The 6000-nt window shown below is 43.6% G+C and overlaps 1 pseudogene; it reads left to right on the plus strand.

Annotated features, from left to right (window-relative positions):
- The window catches only part of LOC119436424 (COP9 signalosome complex subunit 4-like), a 47841-nt pseudogene extending 44024 nt beyond the window's left edge, over window positions 1-3817 (plus strand).
- Window positions 3818-6000: the final 2183 nt, after the last annotated feature.

Here is a 6000-nt window from a genome sequence, read left to right on the forward strand (position 1 = left end):
GAGGGCATTGCTCCCTTGAGCCCCGTTGCCGTCTCCCCTGTGTAGCTTCCAGCGCACTAGTGGAAATGAAAGGAGAGAGAAAGCCGCTGATCGGTCTGATAACTACGTCTAACTTTGCTTGTGCTTGAAAGATTTGAAAAAATTTGTGGCAGGAGATTCGCGAGGCAACATAATTGAATAATGATGCGATTGTATGATTAGTTAGAAAAGTGTTTCAGAGCCCCCCTTTAAAGGGGCCCTGAACCAATTTTTATCAAAGTAGATAAATGCATTTGAAGTTAAATTAGACGGTTACAGAAATACTTTGCCACAAAGAGTTCTTCAGTATGTTCAGCAGAAGCGGAGTTATTGGCAATCGAACATACTGTTTGCGGTGCTTCCGCTCCATCTTCAATGATTTGCACTGCGAAGGCTATGGCAGAGCACGGTGTGCCCACAACTCTCCGCTTACTGAACGTCTCCGTGGCGCGCATTTCAATTTTGATTTTGGATATTCACGTAAACGCCACTATTTCTAATTTTGGTGCCTACGACGTGCCAAACGCAGTTGTCCTCAGCGAGCCGCAGTGCGCTCGGCCAGTGGACTCGTCGCAGCACCCTGCGGCGGCCGTGGTATCTACGCTACGTAGCAGACCGCAGCTACATACAACTACAGCATTTGCATTGTGCGCGACAGGGCTAGAGTGCACAATTGCACTCATATGCTCCTCTCTGGCTGTGCTATAGGGTGCAAACCAGCTTTGTCCTGCACCAGCCTGATCGACAGATAGTAGCTATATCCTACTTGCACATATTGAAGCACTATCAATAGCTCATTACGAAGCGTAGTCTGCCAAAGCGTCTAACCAGGAGCGGCCAGGAGAGTGTGTGCTGGCAAGCATGCGTGTGGTCTGACCTTAAGTTTTGCGTGGTTCGAGGCTAGTTGAGTGTTCAAAACTAGTGAAAATTAGCGAATGGCTACGACACCGATAAGCAGGGTGGCCAAAGTTTAATTCCTACGTAGGCGGCCGAGCATGACGAGATGATAGTTGGCTTAGTATTATTATGAAAATTTGAAAGCAGATTTTCGCTTACTTCAGCCTGTTTATTAAACAGCCTCAATAAATATACAGACTAACAGTAGCAAGAAGCACACTGATTCAAACACCCTTCTTGATTGATAGCAGCCATGTATGGGAATCTGCTATATTACAAAATATAGTGTCCAGAAAAGAGTGAGGAGCAGGCTTCTGTTGAAAAGAGAGCATTCGAGAGAAAGGTGACTTATCGCTCTGCTTGCGAGATCCACGAGCCACGCACGACTTCAAAATTTGGCCGAGATGTTCACAGCAGCATATGCTATCCGTGGACTGTTTTTCACCAAGCCCGAGGGGTGGTTCAGGGTCCCTTAAGGGTGCGTCTGCGAACAACTACCGTATCTGATAATGGGTGTTGAATAGTTAGGGATGGAGTGGCACGCCGCATAGGCTCTGTCTCAACAAAGTACGCAACTCTCAATTGAGTACAACTAAGGTACATTACAAGGCCTGACAGGTCTAGGATATACACAGAAATGCTCAAAATTAAATAATGTAGTAAACAAAGACTTGGTAAGGCAAGGAAAAAAATCGTACTTTGTGTGAAGCATGCTCCTTTGTAAAAAAAAAAGTGCGATGCGTAGTAAACAAGGGATTGTCTATCACATCTCGATTTGTAGTTTTTTAACACGAAAGTGTTTTATGCCGGGGTTCACCAAGACTTCACTGACGTATTTCCGTCACGGAAATACGTCAGCTTACAATGTACACGAACATAATACAAAGAAAGAAACCAGAAGAAAAAGTTCCACAAACATGCAAAATTTGGAAATCGAACCCACGACCTCTCGGTCCGCGACGATAGATCGCCGAGCGTTTAACCCATTGCGCCACAAACGCATTTGCAGAGAGCTACACAGACGCGCCTTATATATCTAACACTCCTCCGTGTACCCGCGCTCTTGCTCGGGGCGGTGCCGCCGCCTACGAGCAGAAAAGAGAAGTACTGCATTATGACACTAACGCGCACTGACAGTGAACGCTTCGGTGGTCTCAGCACTACGACGCCTCGATGCCAGCATTCGAAGGGACGCTGGCATCAAGAAGCACTACCAACGCCACCTAGGTGGCGTTCACTGTACTCAGCACAGCGGAGCGTGGCCTCCGCAATTAGCTCTGAAAATGTTTCTGAAGTTGATCGCGGAGGCTGCAATTACGACGCGCTGTACGCGCTGATTTGACTCGGTGACGATTCAGTTACGTGCTTTGTCTTGCGCGTTGTATTAGTGTGTCAGTTACGTGCTTCGTCTTTCGCGTTGTGCTAGCGTGTGCAGCGTAGTGCAGCTTCCATATGCACGACGGTTGCTCATGGTCATCGACGTTGGTAGTCGTGATGGAGGAGACGTGCCACCAGGCGTCAGCGTGGGTGCATCAACGCCTAAGGGCGCTTTAGCCACAAAACACCAATAGACATTATATATCAATGTGCAATAAACATTACACTACTTCTGTGAAGACACGTTTCACTTTCGTGTTCTATACCGATTCCTATATAAGAGGGATCAACCACATTTTTTTTATGTGATTTCTTTAAAAAGTGCCGCCAAAGTTTGTAGAGATAGTCACATGATTTGCGAGCAGCTCATGTAGTTATATGTTCCTGTGAGTCATCTCTCCTTTAAAAATAAAAGTGTCCAAAAGGAGACCCCTGCCCGTGTTAATAATCTGAAAGTTACCAGGAAAATACCGAACTTTGGCCAGTAACAAAAAAAAAACCCCGATTTCTTCCCGATTTTACTTTATAAATATAATTCCCATTTTAACCCCCGAGTTTTAAAAAATATGAAAACCAGAGATGAAGGACCCTAGTTAATATAGGGCTCAAGGGTGTCTTTGACGACACTTTATGGTGGACACACCTTTGGCAGATTCTGTCCATTGAAGGAGCCAGAGGTAATCTGACGAGAAATTTGTGGTGAAAATTTTGAAGCTGTGTTTTACTCTGAAAACAAGGTTGATGTTGAATAAGACTTGGAACTTGTGTTGCCCCAGATGTCAGCATCCTACTTTTCAGTATGCACCACCACCACTGCCTTAAATGATAGATCATAGGCTGCAACTGACAGACAAAAAAAAAGTGTTTAATCCTGGCAGCAGCAAAAATGCAACACATTTTTTTATTTATTTGTGGCTTTTGTCTCCAGTCTTCTTTGTGTGCTCTTGCAGGGAAAAAAAAGGAGGGAGGGGGGAGGAATTCAAAAAGGTCTCTGAATTATCCATGAGTGGCAAGGGTCCACGAGATGTGAATTTTTTTTTTTTTTTTTTTTATTATGGGGTTTTACGTGCCAAAACCAGTTCTGATTATGAGGCACGCCGTAGTGGGGGACTCCGGAAATTTGGACCACCTGGGGTTCTTTAACGTGCACCTAAATCTAAGTACACGGGTGTTTTCGCATTTCGCCCCCATCGAAATGCGGACGAGATGTGAAATTTTGAGAACCATAGATGTAAACCATTGATGAGTATACTTTTTATTGCATTGATGAGGCATATTCTCAATATCCTTGCTTATGTCAAACTCCTTGAATGGCAGGCAATACTCTGTCGACTACAAACTGGAGACATACCTGAAAATTACTCGCCTTTACCTGGAGGATGAGGACCCTGTTCAGGCTGAGGCATACATCAACCGAGCCTCGTTACTCCAAGCGGAAACCAAAAATGAGCACTTGCAAATCTTTTACAAGGTGAGATGCCTGGAACAATGTTTTTTTTTTTTTTTTTGATGTGTTTTAGAATTAATCTGGTCTTGATGTACTACATTTCTTTTTTCATTTAGCTCTTGTCTCTGCTTTACAGTATGTGCTAAATAAGTTTAGCAATAACCTGCAAGGGGAAGAAATCTTTATGAAAGAGAAAATTGTTACCCAGTAGCTCAAGGAAACCCCATATGAGTTCCTCAGAAAGCTTCTTAATCAAACGTTGTAAAAGAGGCCCTGAAATAGTTTTTATAAAACCTGAGCAAAATGCTGAGCCTTTCATGTAATATATTCCTGAATAATTTTTTTTACAAGTACTTAAGGTGGCGGCCCCACTCCGGCGGCACGCGCTCGGCATTTTAGTCATTGTTTGCGGACGCACTGTGCTTCCTGCGCTCATTGGACAAATGCGAACTTTATTGCGTTAGAAAGCTTACTTTTTGCGCTTTCCAATGATACCTAGTATTATCGCCTAGCCTGAAGCGTTACCTAACGGCAGTCAAAACAGTGGGAGCAAAAAACGGCGTTTTTGCTGTACTAGCCTCCGCTGTACTGCCATTCCGACTAAACTGTTCAACATAACAAAATGAAATTTGCTGTGTCTTTAAATGAAATGTTACACAAGGTTTCTATGAATACAAATCGTGTGTAAAGCAATTAGAAATTTATATAGGCACCAATAAAAATGGGCAAAACTACAAAGTTTATGAATGAATATCTTTTTTCCTTTTAAACTCGGGACAACAATATTTAGTGGTTTTCTAGGCTACAGTGTACTTATCTATGCAAAGTTGTTTTGTGTTCTAATGAACAGTTCGTGAGGTATTATTACTTACATTTGGCAATTTATGACTATACTTGGTCACGCATTACCGGTGACGGGACAAAACTATTCGAGCTGAAACTCTGAAATTTTCAATAATCAAGCAGCAAGCCCTTATCTCAAATTCTATGAAGAGAAAATTGGCTTATATTAATTAGGGAATCTACAGGGGAGTAGTGAATTTAGCTAATTTATCTGCTTACCAGGTCCGTGCAAATTGACATTCTTTTTCATGTACACGCTAATTCACAACAATTGTTGCACATTACTATAACCATAGAGTGTCATGTAACTACTAGCACTCACGAGTTTTACTAAGCAGTGCTTGAAACAGAAGATTTTAAATAAATAATAAATCTGACAGGTGATTTTCGGTGGTGGCGCCATCTGTGCAAAAAGACATCAAGCTGTTTCACGTCAGTTCCAACATTTGTCAAATGTGGCACCATTAAACATTACAAAGCGGGCAAAACGCAGAGGGAATTCTTTCTCCTGGTTTGAGTGTTTGGCTCAGTCTAGTCATGGCGCCTCCCCCACTTCCTTCAAGCACACATGTCTGCAACCACGCCTTCAATGTAGTCCTCCATGAGTTCACTAACTTGTGGCTGCGGGGAGAAAAATAAAGAAAGAAAGCGCCGTGCACGGTACATCATGAGTGCACGCCAGATCGCCAGCAGGTTAGGCCATTGTGCCAAGGAGAATTGCAAATTGCCCTCGCCCCCTCTATTTTGCAGGCTTGTACGACGATATCGGGAAACTTGCTTTCCCCATGCGATGAGGTGCGACGTGTGTGGCAGGGTACTGTGTTTGACTATTGTACGCGATGCCGGTGGAACGATAGGATTAGCAGCAAACAATGAGCAAGCCTTACAGACTGCAGCGAAAAGTGCTGATGGGTGCGTGACCTACTGCATTTCAAGCCGCGTGCTACTAAGCAAATGTCACGTGTTCCGATGCCCAGTGAGGTTTTGAAACACGTGATTTCCAGTAGGTGCTTTTCTCGTTGGAAGATATATCGTATTTATCCGCGTAATCATCACACTCGCATAATGGTCCCACCCCCACTTACTTTTTTGCGTGATCATCGTACCCTTGAAAATCACTGTAGTGACTGCAGTTTGCTTGTTGTGGTGCATGGCAGCCGACCGAGCAGAGTTTTCTGCCATTCTTTTCCGCTATCGCATGCACAACAGTGTGCACAACAGAATACAGTCTCACATACGTTCGAAAGTCTCCGAATTCAGCAGACAAAAGTTGAGAGAGAGAGAGAAAAATGAAAGCATGGACAGCGCGAAAAAGGCAGACAACACGTGCACAATTTACACTATATAGATTGATGACTATTAGAAGAAGTACTTCTCATAAATAATTTGTGCAGTCCCTGCTTGTGTAGATCATGTGA

This window comes from Dermacentor silvarum, chromosome 1, assembly GCF_013339745.2.
Source record: "Dermacentor silvarum isolate Dsil-2018 chromosome 1, BIME_Dsil_1.4, whole genome shotgun sequence".
NCBI classification, from domain to species: Eukaryota; Metazoa; Arthropoda; class Arachnida; order Ixodida; family Ixodidae; genus Dermacentor; species Dermacentor silvarum.